Source organism: Malus sylvestris, chromosome 16, assembly GCF_916048215.2.
Source record: "Malus sylvestris chromosome 16, drMalSylv7.2, whole genome shotgun sequence".
NCBI classification, from domain to species: domain Eukaryota; kingdom Viridiplantae; phylum Streptophyta; class Magnoliopsida; order Rosales; family Rosaceae; genus Malus; species Malus sylvestris.
The window spans coordinates 7,743,121-7,765,056 of NC_062275.1; the positions used below are offsets into that span (position 1 = coordinate 7,743,121).

Consider the following 21,936-nt stretch of genomic DNA (forward strand, 5'->3'; position numbering starts at 1 on the left):
TCGCGAGCATCAACTTAGCCCATTACTTATGTATTGAGGAGGGAACCCTTATTCTATAAAAGGGACTCCCTCACTTTCATTAGAGAGCACCCATTATTCATGTACTGAGGAGCAAGCCCTTATTTTATAAAAAGGACTACCTCACCACCATTAGAGAGCATCACCGCCTACTGAGCAACCGCCTCGCCGCGAGCATCAACTCTAGCCCATCATTTATGTATTGAGGAACGAGCCCTTATTCTATAAAAGGGACTCCCACACCATCATTAGAGAGCATCAACTCTAGCCCATCATTCATGTATTGAGGAGCGAGCCCTTATTCTATAAAAGGGACTCTCCCACCTTCAAACGCCGCAAGCCGAGCCAACCAAGGCAACATAAGCCACGAGCCGAGCAGCCTCGCAGCGTGTGCTACTTCTAGTTGAGCGTCATTTCAGATTGAGCACTACCTCATATCGAGCATCAGTTCAAGATAGCATCTAGTTACTTCGGCCCACACATGGACTGAATTTCAAGTCTCCAGCCAAAAGACTCTATTGACTGAAGACTTGGGGGACTACTGTTTATACCATATTTAGGGCCTCATATTTAGACCTCGTATAAATATTCGGGGGACTTAAATGTAATTATGTAATAAAGGAAGGGGCAAATATATAATTAGGGGAGGAGCCCTTATTCAATAAAAGGGCCTCCTCACCCTCACAAACCCTAAGTCTCTCCTATCTAGAGCAAAGCTCTCACATTCTCTCCCTCACAAATACTCTCACATAAATACAATCAGTGTGGACGTAGCTCAAACCTTGGGGTGAACCACGATACATCTTATGTCATTTACATTTCTTGCAGATTCACGGTCGGATTTACGTTGTTCCAAGACCTCCGATTTTGTGCATCAACATTACTAATATTGTATAACAAACTGGTAACACTATGAGCAGTTTGACCTTACACTTTGAGATTTGTGGACTTAAAATGTTTGCTTGACCTTACACATAATAAGCTTTAAAACATGTAACTTTCAGTTAAGCAGCACATTCTAAATTTGTCCAAAACATGATGGTGAATTTGGTGTGCAGACAGTGTTCTATTTATTATTCACACTAACAGACTACGTACTGGTTGATTCATTTATTTTTTTAAGATTTGCTTAATTTACTTCTGATTATTTGTATACATATTCATTTGCAGAGATCTTAGCTTCAACAGACTGGAAGGGAGTATTCCAAATTTTGCAGATATTAAGGAATTGGCCACAATGTAAGGAATATAACTCATAAGGGTAGCTAACACACATGATGATGCATGGAGGCATTTCCGGCCAAACCACGGCAAATTAGCCATCGAAAAAGATACCATTATCTTCATCTCGTTGAGAAGTATGATTTTCATTTTTGAATCACTTGATTTCGTTGAGTATTGAAAAAGTTATGAATGTTTAAAGTTTACCTAGTTTCCGGCTAGTTTCCATTTTTCCCGTGGACCAGTCACCTTTCAGGCTATTTTCTGGCCATCTCCGGCATCCATTAGGCTTCCAAATATGTATAATCTTGTTCTACACTTTCCTATGTTCATTTTGATATATTATGGGTAAAATTTGATTAAGAAACGATTGAGTTACGAAGCTTTGAAAATTGCCCAAACTTCAGGCCAAAAGCTCTGGGACACTTAACAAAGTTTTTAACGGAATGACCAAAATAATGGATGGTGGACAATGTCAGGGACCATTTCTATTGATTTCTAATCTCAGGGACCAAAGTGATGTGTTATGCAAATCTCATGGACCATTTTGACTATAAAGCTTTTTTTTTCTAACTTGAAAGTGAAGATTTAATGTTAAAGTTTTTTTTGTATCACATGGTATGTGAGAAATGAAATACTAAAATTAGGGAATCTTAATGAAACACTTTGGTACTGTTCACTTTTAACGAAAAAAATATTTTTATCTTAAAAAGTCACTATTGGTACTATTTATTTATACATTTATTTTGTCATTTTCGTTAAAACTAAAAGTTTTTGAAGATTTTTCGTTAGTTTTCCTTTATAATTAGTGGTTGTTTTGGGGAATGGTGGTTGATGTAATGATACATGGAAGTTGTCTTATTGGTCAATACAATAACCATTCTGGATTCCTCGTGAAGGTTTTCTATCACATGGTCATGTGAAATTAGTGGAGGAGGGGGACTGATGTGATCATACATTCATAAGTGGGGGAGGGGGAGTGATGTGATCATATATTCATGATTTAACGTGAATTCAGTTTTTTTTTTTTTTTGTATATATTTCGAATACATAAAATAAAGTACAAAAGTCAATTTTTATTTTTTTTTAACTCCCAGTTAAGAACATAATAGGACGTCTCTATTGTTTTATAGAGACAATAGGGAGACGGTAAGGATTAGATCAAAATCAAATGTGAAAGGTGGTGTGGTAAAGAAGGAAAGAGAAAAGGAGGGGGCGCGGCAGGGGTTGGATGTAATACTATAACTATTCTGGATTCCTGGCTACTGCTTGCAGTTTCGTACTTTCATGTGAAGGTTTAATGTTAAAATCAGTGGGGGGCGATGTCATCATATCTGGAAGTTGTGCTTCTCAGTCAATGCACAACAATTCTGAATTCCTGCTATTGGGTTGCAGTCTGGCATGCATGCACGCATGTGAAAGAAAAACATCAAGGTAGCCTTTTTCCTTTTAAACATGCAGCATGCTTCTGACCCAATAAATAAATAAATAAATAAATAAACCCCACTACCCAGTGGTATAAAACAGACCATACTACAAACACTTGCACACACCTTCTACCCAGTAGTGTAAAGCAGCCCCCACCCCCTACATCAATCAACCCCTCCTCACCGCCACCGTCACCGCCACCGCAACTCTCATTTCTCATTCTTTCCTTCTGCTCCCAGCTGCCTCTTTTGACCACTACTATGGCGGACGCTGAAAATCAAAACCCTCCTTCAAATCCGCAAGCACATCTAACCGAGACTCTGACCATCCTTTTGACCTTAGCTACCATTCTGATTGTCATCGTTGTGAGCCAGTTTGACTTTGTCAAACCTCCCTCCGCCGATGCGGTTGGTTGCGACTGCAAATTGAATGATTGTCCATGCCTTCCTCCCTTCTACATTTACTCTGTCATTTCCACAACAGCGCTGTCTGTTGTTTGGTTTGGACTTTTTGTCCTCACCACCCAATTCAATACCGCTTCGTTATTTGGGTAGGGCTTGGCTTAGTGTGGGCTATCTATTAGCTCGCGATGATTTGCAGCCTTGCACCCCAGTTTTATAAACCTATGCTTTATTCCTTTAATCCTGTTATGGCAGTCCTATTGTTGCTTAACATAAGATTTCGAAGTGTCTCGAACCATGCAATGCATGTCATATCTAACAAGCGAGACCGTGTGATCCATGTCATAGCTAACATCTGCATTCTGTTTTGGAACTATGTCACAGGAAACTTCTAATATTTGGGTATTTAAATTCTGTTCATACTTTTTTACTTTTTTCTTTATAATTTTTTTTTTCGAAATTACCGTTTCTTGATTTATGTGTGTGGGACATGTTAACCTTTTTATGAAAAATTATTCTAAGACCATCTTCAATTTTTAGGTTAAAATTTAAAATTTTTAATCTAGAAAATTTAAATTTTGACCCATAAACAGTTTTTTTGCTCTAATGATATTGAGTAAAAAATTTAAGCCGATATTATTAAAGAATTAATTTATGCTACTTTTTATTCAATAACTTTTTTTTCAAAATAAAATTTATGTAGATTATCTTAATTTATTTTATAAACATTTTAACCTAAAAATATTTAAATTTTGATAAAAAGTTTCACTAAATGGACCCTATGAAACATGTATTATACAGTTTTTGGGTGAATTTTGATTAAAATATTTTTTAATTTTTTAACCGTTAGATTTAATTGTGGGCTTTTAGATTTTTTTTAACCGTTAGACTGATCATATTCTATCTCAACCATTGGATTTAATGTTTTTAAAATTATCCAAATTTTAAGTTTTAACCTAAACCTTATTTTAGACCCAATCATTAGAAAATGATTGGATTAATTTAAAACCTAAAATTTAAGTTCTAACCTAAAATACGTATACATTATATAATATATGAGTCGTTGATGTCGCTCAAATACAAAATACACTAAAAAATTACAAATGCTTTAATTGGCAACAAAAAAAATTAGACAAGCTACATCTAAAGAATGTTCGCTATGTTACTTCTTTCTTTTGTTTTTGTATGAGTATCTTACTTATATTTTTTTAATTATTTCCAATGTTATTTTCAGATTAGAAGAAAGATGGAGAGAGAGCTAAGTATCAGTCCATTCCTCTTCTTTTGAATGTAATAGTCGTCTTTTCCTACTAGCTACGTTTTTTATATTTGGATCTCTCCATGAAAGATACTTGTTATATTTATTCGGTGTTGTGTAATTTAGAATATTTTGGATCCCTTCATGTAAGACTAGTTATATAACTTGTTTGGCAGTACTTTGAAAATAGCTAAAGATTTTTTGGTGAAAATGTTTTTTTGAACAAATTCATAGTAAAAATGCAAGTGAATCTAAGAAAAGTATTAAAGCGCTTACTTTACGTGCTTTTAGAATTCAAAAATATTTTCACTAAAAGAACTTCTAGTCATTTAAATTGTACTTTCAAACAAGCCCATATTTATTTTGTGGTGTGTAATTTTAATATTTTGGAATATATGAGATGCTATATTTATTCGGTCAAGTGTGTAATTTTGTTTTTAATATTTATGTAAGAATATTTATGTAAGTGTAATGTTTATTGAATATTTGTGTTATTGTCATGCCCTGATCCCGAGATACGCCTGAAATCGACACGTGACGGTAAACTATAGGGGGATGCTAGGAAATACAAACTCAAACACTTAATTGAAAATAACAATAATCACATCTTTTTAAGGAAAGTATAGGAGTAACATAACACTCCAAGCTCTCTGAACTCTATCTGCTACCCCAAAACTCCTCGTATCTACTAAAACTCGCACAATCGCCCATACACCATGGGAATGGTGCAACGGGCAAACAATAACCTAGGTAAGCCGCAAAACTCGTGTGAGTGACAATAATTCTACGTATGTGATACTATTAAAAACCAACCATCAATTCAATTTATAAATGTCAAATATAAAATCATAGTTTATGAAATCATAATCAAGTCACTGAAAATCCCGAAGAAGTCACCCAGACATCCAACGGCTCATCTGAAATCAAACACAAGGTTATCAATCAATAACTCGTACAATACACCAAAATGCAGGGCTAAAGCAACACAGTTTGGCTAAAGCCTACATCTCTGAAGCTATCTCAATCTAAACTTAATCTGAAGAATCAACAAAGCAATTAATCGGCTTCCGAACCTCTCCATGGAACCATAATATTAAACGGGATTCCAGGCCACTCAACAGAATCCAAACCAGGATACGATTCCGGACCACTCAACGGAATCGCAGAAAAGAAGGGATTCCAAACCTCTTAACGAAATCGTGGAGTACAATGTATATCGGACCACTCAACGAAATCCAAGCTGGATACGATTCTAGACCACTCAATGAAATCTGATCACGAGGGATTCCGGACCACTCAATAGAATCCAGACGAAGCAGGGAACCGGACCACTCAACGGAACCCCAGTGGAAACCCAGTTCCGAATCACTCAACTGAACAGAGCAGAAGGCCAACAACCATAATATACAATAGCTCAAAGAAACAAGACAAGGCACAAGTTACTCAATTTACAAAGGCTTAACGAAGTGAAACAAAGCACAAGTACTAAATTTAGAACGAATCAACGAAGCGATAAATTAAACAATATCGAAGCAACAAATCCCCATCACAATGAGTTAACAGTCTACTACTAGCCCTCACATTTCATCACAACATGTCAATCATACAAATCAACCATATTTCAAATATATACGTCAAATCTCATTTCATAACACATAAATTGATGACTAAGTATTAAAAATAACAATTCAATAGAAAATATATTTATAAAACCAAGTCATATCCACACAGGATAACAATTACGAAAACAAGGTAATCACCAATATCACATATATTAAAGTCACTCACTTGGAGCCCGCACTACGAATCCCTAGCTCAAATATCGAGGCGTTTTCATCCGATCGTCGCCTAAAACAAATATCAAATCTCGTCTTAGAACCCAAGTGATAAACCACGTAACTTACATAAAGTACATCCCCAAGGACATTCTAGAATGATTTGGGACCAGTTGACCAAAAGTCAACAGTTGGTCAAAGGTTAATAGTCGGGTCCACAACCCTAGCAATTCAATTCGAGATATCCACATATCTGATTTCAGATTCGTAACCTTCTAAGGTCCACATTATGTTCATAGAACAACAAACTAAAATCTCATAGCGATCCAACGGTCGAATCTCCGCCAATCACAAATTCAAGTGGCAGTCATTTAGCCGATCAACTATGAAACTACATTCAAACATTAAAATTTCCCTAAACAGATGTCAAAAATGGATTCAGAACGTTGAAAAACCTTACGATAGGTCCTGGCCAAAACCCGAAAAAAAATGAACAAAAGTCAATGGTCAATGCAGGGAATATCCTTCTTCTTCAACCTTTCATCCGGTCACCAGATTCTGCAGATTTTCTGGCAATATTTAGAACTCCATATCTCACTCGTTTCTCAACCAAATTAGTCTAATAATATACCAAAACGAAGCTAGAGAATTGTAGAACAATATTATATATGCTTGAAGCCTAAATGGTGGCCGGAGTTGGCAGAAAAATGGCCTGAAAAACGGCTGTCCGCGGGAAATCTGGTAACTCGCCAGAATTTCTGGGCAAACTTTAAACGTCCATAACTTTATCAATACTCAACAAAATCGAGTGATTCAAAAAAGAAAATCATAGCTTGGAACGAGGTGAATAGATTGGTACCTTTACTGACGGCTAACTCGACGTGGTTTGGTCGAAAATGATATGGAAGCTTATGGTTTCGCCGGAAACTAGGCAAACTTTAAATCGTTATAACTTTCTCATTTTTCAACCAAATCACACTATCCAAACATGAAAATTTATCTAATCGACGAGAGGAATCGATTTATACCTGTTTTGAATTCAAAAGATGGCTGAAAAATTATATGAATCACGCTTATAAGTCTCGACTCTCGGCCCAAAACCTTGTTCTTCGAACTCGTGTTTCGGGTTCATTTTCAATGAAACAAAAATCACAACGGAGTTTATGGTGGTGAGGGCATGCAGATAAATGTGGTTTTGGTGTTCAACAAGCCAAAATTTTTGTGGTGGTGGTTTGTTTCACGGGAAGAAAGGGAGAGCCAAGACAGAGTGGGAGAACTCTCGAGAGAAAGAGAGAACGAAAGAGAAAAGGGAGGAGATAAGAGGGTTTCAGAAATTTTTGGGTGCCCACGTGGCACTCAGCCAATGGTTAGACAAAAATATCACATGTCAAATTAATTATCAATTTATCAAAATATCTTCGACGTTCAAAATCTCATAAAATCTTCGTTATAATTCCGAATCACTTTCCATTTGCACCCACGCATTCATATCGATGAGTACTATCCAATTATGTAAAGATAAGTGGACAAATACGTAGGGATCAAATACGCCATAAATATAAAAGAGTCAAAACTATGAATACGAAATATGTAATACATAATTTTAAATAATGAAATCTGAGAACGGGATTTCACAGTTACTGTCGAAATACGGAATACATAATTTTAAATTATGAAATATAGAAATATTGTTGTATAAAAAAATCATCAAAAATCGTAACTCTAATCCCCACACTTAAACGTCCTTGTGTCTTATTAAAGAATAATGCTACACTTACTCATATTGATATTATCATTTTATCCTCCCTCTCATAAAAATTTTAAGAGGGTGTCTGATAACTATTTCATTTTCAATTTTTAGTTTTTATACTTCAAATCTTATTTGGTAATTGCTTTCAATTTTTCAGTTTTTAAATGAAAATTGAAAATATTTACCAAATCAGATTTCAATTTTTTTTTAAATGAACTTAAAACTAAAAATGAAATGGTTATCAGACGACTAATAAGAATATTCTTGCCCTTGCCAACTCAATAAACTTTTTAAACTTTCAAAAGATTCAAACAATGGTGGACTGCTTTAGCTCACAAAACTCAACTCCAATGGGAGCCCAAAGTTTCTCCTTTTCCATAAAGGGTTGTTTGATAATTATTTCGTTTAGTTTATGAACACCTGAAAATTTTGAAATTTTGTTTGATAACTACTTTTAGTTTTCATTTTTAATAAAAATAAAACTGAAACAAAAAAAGTTGAAGAAAGAAATGAAAAACGCACATGGGTCACCATAAAATTCGTCGATGTTGTCCTTGTGGTTGGCGGGGAGACTTTCTCATCAACCAAATTACAGAGAGACTTACAAGTACGATTATCTCTGCAAGAGCTGAGGTGACTTACTCGCTCACTTTGAGAAGAGCTTCATACTGAGCAGGTTCCAATTCATCCTTGTGGCTATCGGTGAAGGAGAGGAAATGAGAGGTTGGGGAAAGTGAGAAAGGTCAGAGAAAGAGAGAGAAAGAGAGAACAGGAAATGCATTTACCGAGGGAAATAAAATGTTCATAAATGAATTAATTATTTTATTAATAAGAATATTAAATAAAATAATGATTAAAAAGCTAAACTAGCAAAATTGAAAAAACTAAACATTAAATAAATTTCAAAAATGTTAGAATAACATTAAATGAATTTTAAATGTATAATTATAAACATTTTTATATACAAATCAATTTACATTCTTTAACAAATTTAGAATGAATCAAATATCGTACTATCTATGTCTCATCTATTGTGAATGATACTATAAGTTACTAGCGAATCCTGTAACCGAACCAAACTGCGAACTTGAACTAACTATGGACCAACCAAATCATTTCTAATCAAATAAAAATAAATGATTTTTGTGTTTGAACAATGGCTTACATAATATACATCGTATACATTTTCTCGGTAACCAAACACAATTGAGGAAAGGAAAATTACGAACCTGAACAATGGTGTCACATCCCAGTCTTCACTCCGTCGTAGCACGATATTGTCCGTTTTGGGCCCTGGCCACACCCTCACAATTTTGTTTCTGAGAACTCAGATGAGAACTTCCCAGTGGGTCACCCATCCTAGGATTACCCTTGCCTAAACTTGCTTAACTTCGGAGTTTCGATGGAACCCGAAGCCAGTGAGTTCCCAAAGGGCCTCGTGCTATAGGGAGGGGAGCATGTCCATATAAGGCACATCACCCCCTATTCGTTGGTCGATGTGGAATGTTACAATCCACCCCTCTTAGGGGCCCGACGTCCTCGTCGGCACACTTGCACCACACGGCAAAGTGGCTCTGATACCATTATGTCACATCGCAGACCAGCTCCATCGTAGCACGATATTGTCTGCTTTGGGCCCCTTCCACGCCCTCACAGTTTTGTTTCTGGGAACTCAGACGAGAACTTCCTAGTAGATCACCATCCTAGGATTGCCCTTGCCTGAACTCCCTTAACTTTGGAGTTTCGATAGAACCCAAAGTCAATGAGTTCCCAAAAGGCCTTGTGCTATAGGGAGGGGAGCATGTACATATAAGGCACATCATCCCCTCTCCGTTGGTCAATGTGGGATGTTACAATGGTTTCTATTATGAAACTAAACCAAAATAACCCATAATATTTCTGATACTAAACCAATATAACCCAAGCTATTTATGGAACTACAGCAAAATAATCCACATTATTTTTGAAACTATAGCAAAATAACCCAACTATTTCTGAAACTGAACCAAATAATACACATTATTTCTGGAACTACAGCAAAATAATCCACACTATTTCTGAAACTTCATCAAAATAACCCACATTATTTCTAAAGCTATAGCCAAATAACTCACATTATTTCTAGAACTGAACCAAATAACCCATACTATTTCTGGAAAGACAACAAAATAACTCATACTATTTCTGAAACGACAGCAAAATAACCACACTATCTATGAAAGTGAACCAAAATAACCCAAACTATTTCTGGAACTACAGCAAAATAACCCACCATATTTCTGAAACTATAGCTAAATAACCTCCACTATTTCTAAAACTTAACCAACATAACCTACATTATTTATGGAACTACATCAAATTAACCCACACTATTTTTGAAACTGAACCAAAATAATCTATACTATTTATGAAATTATAGCAAAATAACACATATTATTTCTGAAACTAAACCAGAATACTATAGATTACCACTAATTTAATTACAATACTATGGATGATATAGTCAATCCCAATGTGTTGCAAACTTATGGTAGTCTTAATAAACCTACTATAAAACGAGTATACTGAAAATACCACACGAACAAATGTTTATTAGTACTAGAAACACTAAACACATGATTAGTTTAATTATATAATTTCCAAAAAAATATTAGAAGTGATCTAATTTTTTCGATAAGGAATAAAAAAAGCACTAATATGATAGCACTAGCAAGACAACAGTTTTCACCTATCAGAAGAGAATTATACATTCAAAATAGAAAATAACAAAATAACAAAACAAAAGCAATCAGTCAACATCTTAATGCTGAAATTATGTTAATCGATATGGGATAAAGCTGGAGAGGTGGCTGGGAAAGGAAGCTCAAATAATTCCTTGTGATTTGGAAGGTGCCAAACAAAAGGGCATCATGTAGTAGTAAAACACAGTAGTAAATATCACAACGTTCAGGGGTATATTGGAATACTAGAAAAAGGTTTGGGGTGTATCAAAGCTCGGGTTGGATTGACTAAAAGCTCACATACGTTTGACAGCGGGCTCAAACCTCGAGGGTTGTTAATCCTCCATTTAATTCAATATGGGCTAGGTTTTCTTTCTATTGGGATGATTTTGGGGACTTATTTTTGTCCATGTTGGGCTCTGTAATTACAGCCCATGTAAAATTGGGAGTCTCTGTTCCTTTGGTTGATTGTGAGGTGTTTTTGGTTTAAAAAAAAGTATAAGGTGGTTCTTGGTTAAAATAGTTTTAGTTCAAGCCCTTTTCATTAAAAGTTCCTTTATAGTGTTGAGAGTGTGAATTGCACATGGGAATTAAAGGGACCTTAAATGTACTTATAAGAATGTAAATTTTCTTTGGAACCTCAACTTATTTTTTGGTATGAGAGATTAAACCTGAGTCTTGAGCTCAACGACACGTGTTTCCACGTCACTTGATATGTGTTATTCACATGGTAGGCTAAACGATGTCACATGTGAAAAACGTGTTGAAACTTGAGAATGTGAATCTCAAGTCAAGAAATTAAACTGAGGTGGAAAATTAAACAAGCGAGTGGACATAATAACATTCTTTATAAAACCCCAACCGTTCAACCCAAAGCCCACGAATAAAACCATGATTCATATAAAATTAAAAGCCCAACCTAATTTAACCAAAAAGGTCCACATCGCAACCGCTCAATCTCAACCGTTCATCACAGACCTCATTAAATCATGTTGATCATTATTAACTGGATGGTCCATTTTACCCTTCTCAGCGTATGAGATGAGGTCCGCTTACTGGAGCTCTCCTTCATTTCCCACCTGAGCATTCTCGCTTCTTCTCCCCCAATCTCGTTCTCGCATATGTGAATGAACGGTTAAACCTTGTAAAAGCTAGAAATGAAGCCTATGCAGCTGGATTACTAGGAAAAAATGCTTGTGGATCTGGTTATGATTTTGATGTTCGTATCCACTTTGATGCTGGTGCCTATATTTGTGGTGAAGAAACAGCGCTTCTGGAGAGCCTTGAAGGGAAACAGGGGAAGCCAAGATTGAAGCCTCCTTTCCCTGCTAATGCAGGTTTATATGGCTGTCCCACCACTGTTACAAATGTGGAAACGGTGGCTGTTTCTCCCACCATAATAAGGCGTGGACCAGAGTGGTTTGCCAGTTTTGGGAGAAAGAACAATTCAGGGACAATTATTTTGAATCTCGGGCCATGTGAACAAGCCTTGCACTGTTGAAGAGGAAATGAACATACCCTTGAAAGAGTTACTAGAGAGGCACTGTGGAGGTCTGAGGGGCGGATGGGACAACTTACTTGCTGTAATTCCAGGTGGTTCATCTGTTCCATTGCTTACCAACGATATATGCAATGATGTGCTGATGGATTTTGATGCGACCGTTTGACGAATGGCTTTGCAACAATTGTGCTTTTTTTTTTGTCAAACGAATAACTTTGTGCTGCTTCAACTCCAGAAACATCTGCGATGCTTGTTTTGTCATTACCTTTTGAACAGTTATCCCTTTGTGCTTCAAGGGTGCGTTTGGTACGTGGGACGGGACGGAACGGAACGGGATGAGGCGTTCCGTCCCGCGTTTGGTGCGCCAAAAATGGGTGGAACAGGCTGTTCCACGGGACAAATTTTGGGTGTTTTTGCGTTCCACCTCCCCCCCCTGGAACGGGTTTGTTCCACGTCTGTGGAATACAATGTTTTACCATTTTAAGACAAATATACCCCATATCTTTTTAAAAAATTACACCTTCATTCCGTCCCGTCCCGTCCCGTCCCGTCTGCGTACCAAACGCACCCCACAGATCCTAAACCTAAAGTGCATTTTTTGTCAAACGAATTACTTTAACAGACGTCCTTTGTGACGTGCTACGTAAAACGAATAACCTTTTTTTTTTTTGTCAAACGAACTACTTTGCTGACCGACATCCCACCGTACTTATTTATTCTATTTTCGATTGATAAGTTTTCTTTTGCTGAATTATTTGTATTTGTACGCCATTGTTAATTAATATAATTTTTATTATAAATTATTTTTATATGTGAAATTTAAACAGAAATTATGAAAATAATAATAATAATAATAATGTAATAAAATAATAGTTTAAGTTGACATATTATAGATAAAAATTAAAATATAAAACAGAAATTATGAAAATAATATGATAAAATAATGAGTTAATTTGATATATTGGATGAAGAGCAGAGCTTTAAAAATGTTAAAGTGCCACATAAATTGTCAAATGAAATTTTATGTATAAAATTTGACACCTCTTTTAGAGATAGTTTAGGATGATATTCAAAAAAGCTGTACTACAAACATACTTCCTACTTTAGTGAGTTAAAATAGCTATGACTTAATCATTAGCTAATAAGAATTAATTATTTATTCAAAATAATATTAAATCAGTTAGCATTATATATGGAGCGCAAGAGCTCCTAGATGAATTCCTATCCTAGGAGGCGGTTATGGAGCATGATTATAGTTGATTTTTTTTTTAAATCCTCTCTAAATTATTGTTAAGAGCTCATTTAGGTTTTTCGAACTCATATTTACCAATAATCAATTTTTATATCCTTTAATTTTTCAAAATTTAACATATAAATTTAGTTTCCCTAACTTATCGGTATCTCCAAGTGTCCCTCCCTTGCTGCTGTTGTTGCATAACATCGAAATGCTCGTAAATGTCGATTTTGCTCAATTTCTTGTCAATTACAGCACACTATGATTTCAAACAAATAACAATATTAATATTTAAAATAATAACAATCTGGACTATCAGCATCAGTTTCAACAAGAATCTTGATGCAATTTCACATCCATTTTTTTCTCATTTCCCGAGAAACAAACACAATTATCATAAAAAACGAGAGTTCAAATTATTTTTTTAGGAAAATTAATGAAAAGAGCTTGAAAATTTTAAGTTTTAATGATAAAGACAAAATAAAGGGTAAAATAAATAGTACCAGGATTGACTTTTTAGTGTAAAAATATAGTTTTTCGTTAAAATGAACATTACCGCGAACTTTTCGTTCTCCCTATTTTTTTAGGACAAAGTCCCAAAAAATATATTTTAAATTCACCCGAAAATGTTTGCTAGAGCTTCCTAACAATTGGTGATGTGCAAATTGTTTTTCTTTTGTTGATTCTAAAAACTACTTAGCTTACGTGGTGCATAAGCTGAATATCTAATAAGTTAACTACGTCATTCGGTTGAATGCGGAACATGCCAACTCGTCGCCCAAGCTCAGCGGGGAGGTGAATAAATGTTGATAGGGCGTTGAGCGCACTGATGACTTCTAAATCTTGCGACTGTGTCCGGAAAAGAATATGTCTCTGCCTTCGGGCTCTAGAGCCTAAAGACAAGGCTGCTAGTTCTGCGAAATTCAATATAAAATTTGACTTTCAGTGTGTTGAATGTCTTAACCTGATAACACCTCACTTCGACATCTCACTCCCTCTCCCAGGTTTCCACGTTGGCAATTGGAAACTGTACGACAGTTCCCCATATCCTATTCGAATTCAAACCCATTCAAACCCCATTTTATTTTCTTAATATCTCAATCACTCCCTCTCTCTATGCTTTTGGGTTTTGTGGTGTTTGGATTAATGAGTTTGTGTTTGTTCTTAGATTAATGCAGAAGAACTGCGGCAGCAACAACAATGGAGGCGACAACGCTGCCAGCAACGACGGGGGTGAGAAGAAGAAGGGAGACGAAGGTGAGATGAAGAAGGAGGAAAGCCCATCACCATCATCCTCAAGGTTGTCAAATGCGCCAAAGCTTTTGGAGGTCCAATAATAAATTCTTCAAAACCTTTGCTTAATTATTGGATAATAAATTTTCAAGGTTGATCTACCAGCCAGGTCACTGTCTCTTCTTGTATAGAGAGAAAATGGTAGTGAGAGAGAGAGTAATTTAAACCGTGGAGGAATTGGGGTGGTACAGTAGAAGAAGAAGCAGAGAAAAATGGGGACGCTTCAGACGTGGAATGGTTACGGTGCTCTCAAGGACTCCAAAAGTCGGCCTTGCCCACGTCAACAGAGATTTACGCGGTACCAATTCCTTTCCCTTTTGTTTAATCTCCGTTGATTTAACTAATTAGAAGAAAACAATAAAGATTAGATTTTGGTAATCCGAAGGAATTGGATTATGATTTTTGGATTTAAGTTTGTTTTCTAAGAATAGAATTTGGATGTTGCGATAGTCAAAGCCACCAACCATGTCGACTGTCGAGTGCCCTCCCAAAGAGAGACATCTCAGAAGTCAGTTTCTAAATTTTCAAATTATTCAGATTCGTTGTTTTATCCAATGGGCGGTTCAACTTTGATCCAAAGATGTGAGTTTTACATTTGGGGTGTTTTGTTTGATGCAGAGATGTTGCTTATTGCATTCATGCTTCTTTCAAGAAGATTAAGCAGGATGTTAACTACATTGGGGAAAATTAACGAATAATGAAGAATTGAGAAAGATGAACAACCAGAGAGAAGTTTAGAGAGAAATAATGCTCTATATTCTGTAAATATGACTGGCCAAATTACATTTGTGAGTTGCACTCGTAACTAATTAATCAACTAACAGCCAAACAAATATTCTAACAACTTTGACTAACGTGACGGTGATTATATGACAGCCAATAATTATAAGACATTTGTCTTCACAAGACCCCTAATTGGACGGTATGCCGTGCTTGCCCAATCCATTGCAAATTTGCAATGCCATCCCTTTTAATTTCAAGATTTTATTGGATGGTTATTGGACTTACTAATGTGTCTATTTCCTTTGAATTTCAAGTGGGGTTTGCTTAATATCGGAGAGCATTTTTGCTCACCATCATAGACTATGGTGTACGCTTACCATACATCTAATTATCCGTCATGTATCATTTTACATAATTACAGTTAGATGAAATGACACATGGGTGAGCAAAAATGCTCCCTTAATATCGTTGTTTACCATGCCCTACTATATCATTTGAGTTTGCTTGGAAATATACTTGGTCAAGTACAAATGTAAAAACAATAAACATTGTACGTTGGGCATCTCGTAATAAATCATTAACGGTGCAAAAGTTCATACTATTTGTTAACTAAAAACATTAAAATAAATGTCTTTTGACAAATGTAAATGTAAAAATTAACTTAAAACATTGTACGCACGTAGTGAGCTATAATTATAAAATTGTCTTTATAATTAAAAAAAAATTCGTTGGTCATGTGACAACTCGTGCTTAATTTTACGATTTTATAAATTTTAAAAGAATGATTCGACGAAAATGCCCCTAGAGGCAAGGATTTCAACTTCCGTTGATCATCATTTAGAGTGACATGTGGCGTATTCTTTTAGCGTAATTGCGTAGTATGCGATTATACGAACACGGGGACACAAGCGAAATCGAATTTGAAGTTGATGGAAATTTTACAAATTTGGAGGGCGATTTGGTATATGTATAGAGATATTTTGTTGCCCACACCCCACTCCTGCCAGTACCGTGTCCCTTCTCTCTTCCTAACACCCTCTTTTTATTTTTAAAACTTTTGGACCACTCTCTTGCTGCCACGTGTCCCTTTCCTCCACACATTTCCGGAGGTCCCTCTCTTCACTCACCTCTCGTGCTGCCACGACATCCCATTTTCCTCTAACCCTCTCTCTCCTCTCTATTCTTTCCCGTCTCTCTCACTCTAGCACTCTCCTCCCTCTGTATTCACCGGCGCCGAGGCCAGCTTCCACCATATCGCCGTCATCTCCGACGAGACCCACCAAACCAACACCTGGACTCTCCTTCTCTCCCTCACTAAAGATCTAAACTCTCTGGGCATGTACGGACCGAGGAGAGGACCGTTTCGAGTGAAACTTCTCCGGCGTGATTCCGCCGTTCACGGCCTAAGTAAGATTCGAGGTCCGTCCTTTCCCTTCCTCTTGATGAGATAGCTTGGTTTCTGAGTTACCATGTGAAAAATAAACGTGTTTTGGTGCAGAAATACCTCGGGGAAATACTCCCTAGTTTTCCGGCGAGCCATCCGAGTTTTGTAAGCCATTTCCGGCTAACTTCGGCCATGGCTTTGTCTCCCATTGGTATATTTCGAATCCCTACTTCACGAGCTTCATTTTGACTTTGATTTCGTGAAAAATGGTTGAGTTTTGAGCTCGTTTGGAGCTCGGCAATTTGCTACCCACGAATAGTGGACCCGCGACAGGGACCAGGTCGACCCGACCGGAGAAAAAAAAAAGAAAAGGGCCTTAAGCTCAAACGCGGGCCAAAATCCTTGGCCCAAATCTTTAGCCCAACCAGCCCAATATTTTGGGCCAGCCGGCCCATTTCTGAATTTGATTGGGAATATTTTCAGGAATATTCCTTAAGTTTGACTTTTTTCAGAAATGTTTCGAAAACTCTTCTAGGTTAATTTCAACGTTCCGGGTTCATTTTTGACACCCATTTAGTGAAATTCTAAAGTTTTAACGTGGTTGACCATCGGGGCGTCTTGGTTGACTTTTTAGGGTTGGCCTTTAATTTTTTACAAAATTTGCCAAGGACCCTCCTTAGCGTATTTTGACATTTCAAATTCGTCGTCCGTTTTTCAAAATTCAACCGTTTTAAGATAGTTCGTTTATTAGTCGTACCTTGTACGAAAATGCGTAATTACATTAGTACGTTATATTTACCTAAATGGTTTCATTTCTAGGCGAAACGCTTCGCAAGGATTCTCGATGCTACGAGGCGGGTTCGACTCGACGACATGATTTGTGAGCAGGTCTTTTCTTTGATATATATATATATATATATATATATATATTGGTTAGTTTCCATATGTACAATTATTAATAAATTCTCTGCGTGATTGCCATGATTAAACTTACGTTTATAGGAAATGCCTTATTGTTGGGAAATTATGAAATAATCATACGTGATGCACATGTAAGCTTACTATAAGGGGATGCCTTAATTATATTTATGGTCATGAATAATATAATATTGACTAGAATTGTTGAATGGTTGTGGCATGATTATAATTATGTTATTTGCTCATTGTTTACTACACCGGTGTTGGTACTCGCCCGAGCTAGGGCTAATCTTTCACGTGTCTGTGCACATCGCACCGTACGTTCACCTTGGATCCATTGTAGGTGTCAGTCCTGTCGTACATGTTGCAATAGGCAACTCCAACTCGTATGTGATGCGCATAGCGCCGGTTTTCACATAATTGTAATACTAGAGCGTATATTATTGTTACACACATTCATGTTCATGTCAGAATACCTCTACATAAACTCGTGTGTCAGCATGTGTCGATGCACACCTGATATGATATGTGTGCTTATGCGAGATTATGTGATATTGGTTGTTATATGTTCATGGGGTGTGCTATCCACACACCCCATTTTACTTTTCACATACCTCTTGATAATTTATGTCCGTTGATCTTCTTCAATTCATCGGATCTGACGGTCGAAAATAAAAAAGGTGTGTGAGAAGTAAAATAGGGTGTGTGGATATCACACTCTTATGTTCATTTACGCAATATTGCGACGTATGGCAATCTTGTGTTTTTGCAGGCTACAGTAGGTATTTTCTTACTACACGTAGTATGTATATTTTGAAAACGATACTTGTTTTACGGCGAGAGGTTATAATGTTTTCAAAAGGTTTTTTTTTAAATTTTATTTTCAGGCCCATTCACATTTGTTTTGCGCTCCTTCAGGTTTTAGCCGCTCAGTTTCATATCGATAAGGATTCTTGGCAAATCCTAGTGTAGACTATTCCCTCGTTGGTATAATTCTCACCTTATCTTACTGTACTGTACTTATACTCTGACATCACATGTGAAATGAGTTCATTCCCTCTCACAGTGCACTCTTATATTTATGTACTTTTAGGTTTAAATTTATTTACTTTTCTACATCACTACACCTTATGGCTTCGTCACCCTCATGGTGTCAACCAGTACAGCCTGATTCGGAGTCGTAATGAACATTCCAGATCAGGGTGTGTCACGTCACAAGTAACGCGCCATGATGTTTAAAAAAAAAAAGCCTTTCGCACCCGTATGAGCGGATGCAAAAAGGCTAATATATGTAACACAAGCCATGAATCCACTGAATTTCAAGTGAACAGAGGCTTTTCATAAATGTAGAAAAAATGGCCAATAACAATTACAAACTACTAACCAAAACATCATAATAACATATTCATTGATATTGGTGTGTTTGAAATTGTTTTGAAAATGACTAAAGACGCTTTCAATGAAAGTGTTTTTAGAACCAATATTTAGTTAAAATGTAAGTGAATCCTCAAAAAGAACTTGAAGTGTTTTTTGCAAAAAGTACATAATTGGTGATTCTTCCAAAATTTCACTTATAGTGCTTTTGGAATCTAAAACACTTTTCACCAAAATAGTTTCAGTCATTTTAAAAGTACTTCTGAACATACACAACATTAATCATTCCATGATAACTTGGTCATCTATACTATTAAATTTAATAGAGATAATTAATAAAAAAAAATAAACACGAACACTTAAATAAGAGGCATGATAGAGATAAATAATAAAAAGTTATCAGGAGTAAGATAGATTTACAAATCTCATTCTTGTTGAATTAATTTGAATTTAGTATATGACAATATATATATATATATATATATATATATATATATATATGTGTGTGTGTGTGTGTGTGTGTGTGTGTATATGAAGTTTCAGAAAATGAAACGAAGAGTAGCTTTTGTAGATTTGGAGTCTTGCTTCTAGGTTGCAGTTACCGTAAGAGAGAAAGATCAAGGTAGACTTTTTTTTTTTAATGAACTATTAAAATTAGGGAATCTGAATGAAACACTTCTAGTAATGTTTATTTTTAACGAAAATGATATTTTTACCTTAAAGGTCACTCCTGGTACTATTCAATTACAACTTTATTTTGTCATTTACGTTAAAACTAAAAGTTTTTAAAAACTTCTCGTTAGTTTTTCTTTACAACTAGTGTTTTTTTTAGGGGGGGGGGGGAATGTTTTTGGTGATGTAATCACACGTGGAAGTTGGGGGGGGGGAATGTTTTTGGTGATGTAATCACATATGGAAGTTTTTCTTTACAACTAGTGTTTTTTTTTTTGAGGGGGGGGGGGAATGTTTTCGGTGATGTCATCACATATGGAAGTTGTCTTACTGGTCAATACTATAACTATGTTTTTCGTGATGTAATCACATATGGAAGTTGTTTTACTGGTCAATACTATAACTATGCTGGATTTTTTTTGGGGGGGGGGAGGGGGGGTTTACTATGTTTTTGGTGATGTAATCACATATGGAAGTTGTCTTACTGGTCAATACTATAACTATGCTGGATTTTTTTTTGTTTTTGGGGGGGGGGGGGGTAATGATAATTTCATGTGAAATTAGATGTATTTTGGTGATGTAAGTTTTTTATGTAATGATACTTTCATGTGAAATTAGTTTTTGGTGGTGTAAGTTTTTGATGTAATGATAATTTCATGTGAAATTAGTTTTTGGTGATGTAATCATATATGGAAGTTGACCAGTATCATGTGAAATTAGTTTTGGTGATGTAATCATATATGGAAGTTGACCAGTATCGTGTGACATTTGTTTTTGGTGATGTAATCATGGGGGAGGGGGGGGTTTTGATGTAATGATACTATCATGTGAAATTATTTTTTGGTGATGTAATCATATATGGAAGTTGTCTTGCCGGTCAATACGATAATTTCGGATTCTTGCTACCGCGTTGCAGTTTCATACTTTCATGTGAAGGTTTAATGTTAAGGTTTTATTTAGGGTAAATTACATAATAGCCCCTCAAGTTTGAGGTCTATTACAATCTCATACAACATCTATAAAACATTTCACTTTCATACCTCAAGTACTATTTTATTTCAATATAATACATCCGTTAGATTTTCTATCAATTAATCTATTAAGCGCTGACGTGGCTGCCAAATGTGTGCCACGTGGCAAAACAAATTAATTTTTTTTTTAAATCTAAATTTTCTCAACAAAAAAAAAAAAAAAACCCATCCATCTTCCCGCAACCCCCTCCCCCACCAAAAACAAACCCAGATCCTTTTTCCCCCACCCACCTCACAGAAACCTCATTCCTCTTCCTCACCCCGCCCATCCTCCTCCTCCTCTCTTCCCTCATATTCATCTTCTTCCCCTTGCAACCCAGCCCAGCCCAGCCCCACCTTCCCTGAGCGCATCCGCACCCACCCTTTTCCCTCATCTACACACTACACTCCTTAAATCTCTTTTCACCTCACGAACCCGACGATGGCGGACGGGATCTGAGTTTTTTTTTTTTTTTTCTTCTTCTAGGTTGCAGGTAGAGGGTCGGACGCATCCGCATCCACCCTCTTACCCACCCTCTTCCATCCTCTACTAACCCCACTCCTTAAATCCACACCCATTCCTTCCATTTTCACCTCACGAACCCAACGATGGCGGACGGGATCTGGGTTTTGTTTTTTGTTTTTTTTTCTTTTCTTCTAGGTTGCAGGTAGGGGTTGGGGGAAGAAGATGAAGATGGGGGAGAAGAGATGGGAGGAGGAGGGGGGAAGACGAATTGAAGGGGTTTTTTTTTTTTTTTGGTTGCGGAGAAGATGAAGATGGGGAAGAAGATGGGTGCGGTGGGGTGTGTAGAGGAGAGGGAGGGCGGGAAGACGAAGTGGGCTTTGGTTTTTGGTTTTTTTTTTTTTTTTTTAATTTTTTAATTTATTTAGAAGATTTAGGTTTTTAAAAAAATATTTATTAGCTATGTGGCACACATTTGGCAGTCACGTTAGCATTTAACGGATTAATGGTTGGAAAATCTAACGGATGTATTATATTGAAATAAAATAGTACTTGAGGTATGAAAGTGAAATGTTTTAAAGATGTTGTATGAGGTTGTAATGGACCGCAAACTTGAGGGGTTACTATGTAATTTACCTTTTTATTTATCACATGGCAAGTGATTATATAATAAAATATTAAAATCAGTGGGGGGGGGGTGGGGGGGCATCACATCTGGTAGTTGTACTTATCATTCAATAATACAACAATTTTGAATTCCTGCTATTGGGTTGCAGTTCAGCACACATATGTG

At 36.3% G+C, this 21,936-nt stretch overlaps 2 long non-coding RNA genes across 3 annotated transcripts; both read left to right on the top strand.

Annotated features, from left to right (window-relative positions):
* Positions 1–14,338: 14,338 nt before the first annotated feature.
* LOC126608778 (uncharacterized) lies at positions 14,339–15,606 on the top strand. The gene is made up of 2 exons (XR_007617974.1): positions 14,339–14,897; positions 15,218–15,606. It is a non-coding gene; the product is annotated as an uncharacterized LOC126608778 (long non-coding RNA).
* A 751-nt stretch (positions 15,607–16,357) lies between these two features.
* Positions 16,358–18,745, top strand: LOC126608766 (uncharacterized). 2 transcript variants are annotated; one of them, XR_007617958.1, is made up of 4 exons: positions 16,358–16,741; positions 16,821–16,917; positions 17,526–17,586; positions 18,512–18,745. It is a non-coding gene; the product is annotated as an uncharacterized LOC126608766 (long non-coding RNA). The 2 variants fall into 2 exon arrangements; XR_007617959.1 differs by having other exon boundaries at positions 16,359–16,741; positions 18,543–18,745.
* Positions 18,746–21,936: the final 3,191 nt, after the last annotated feature.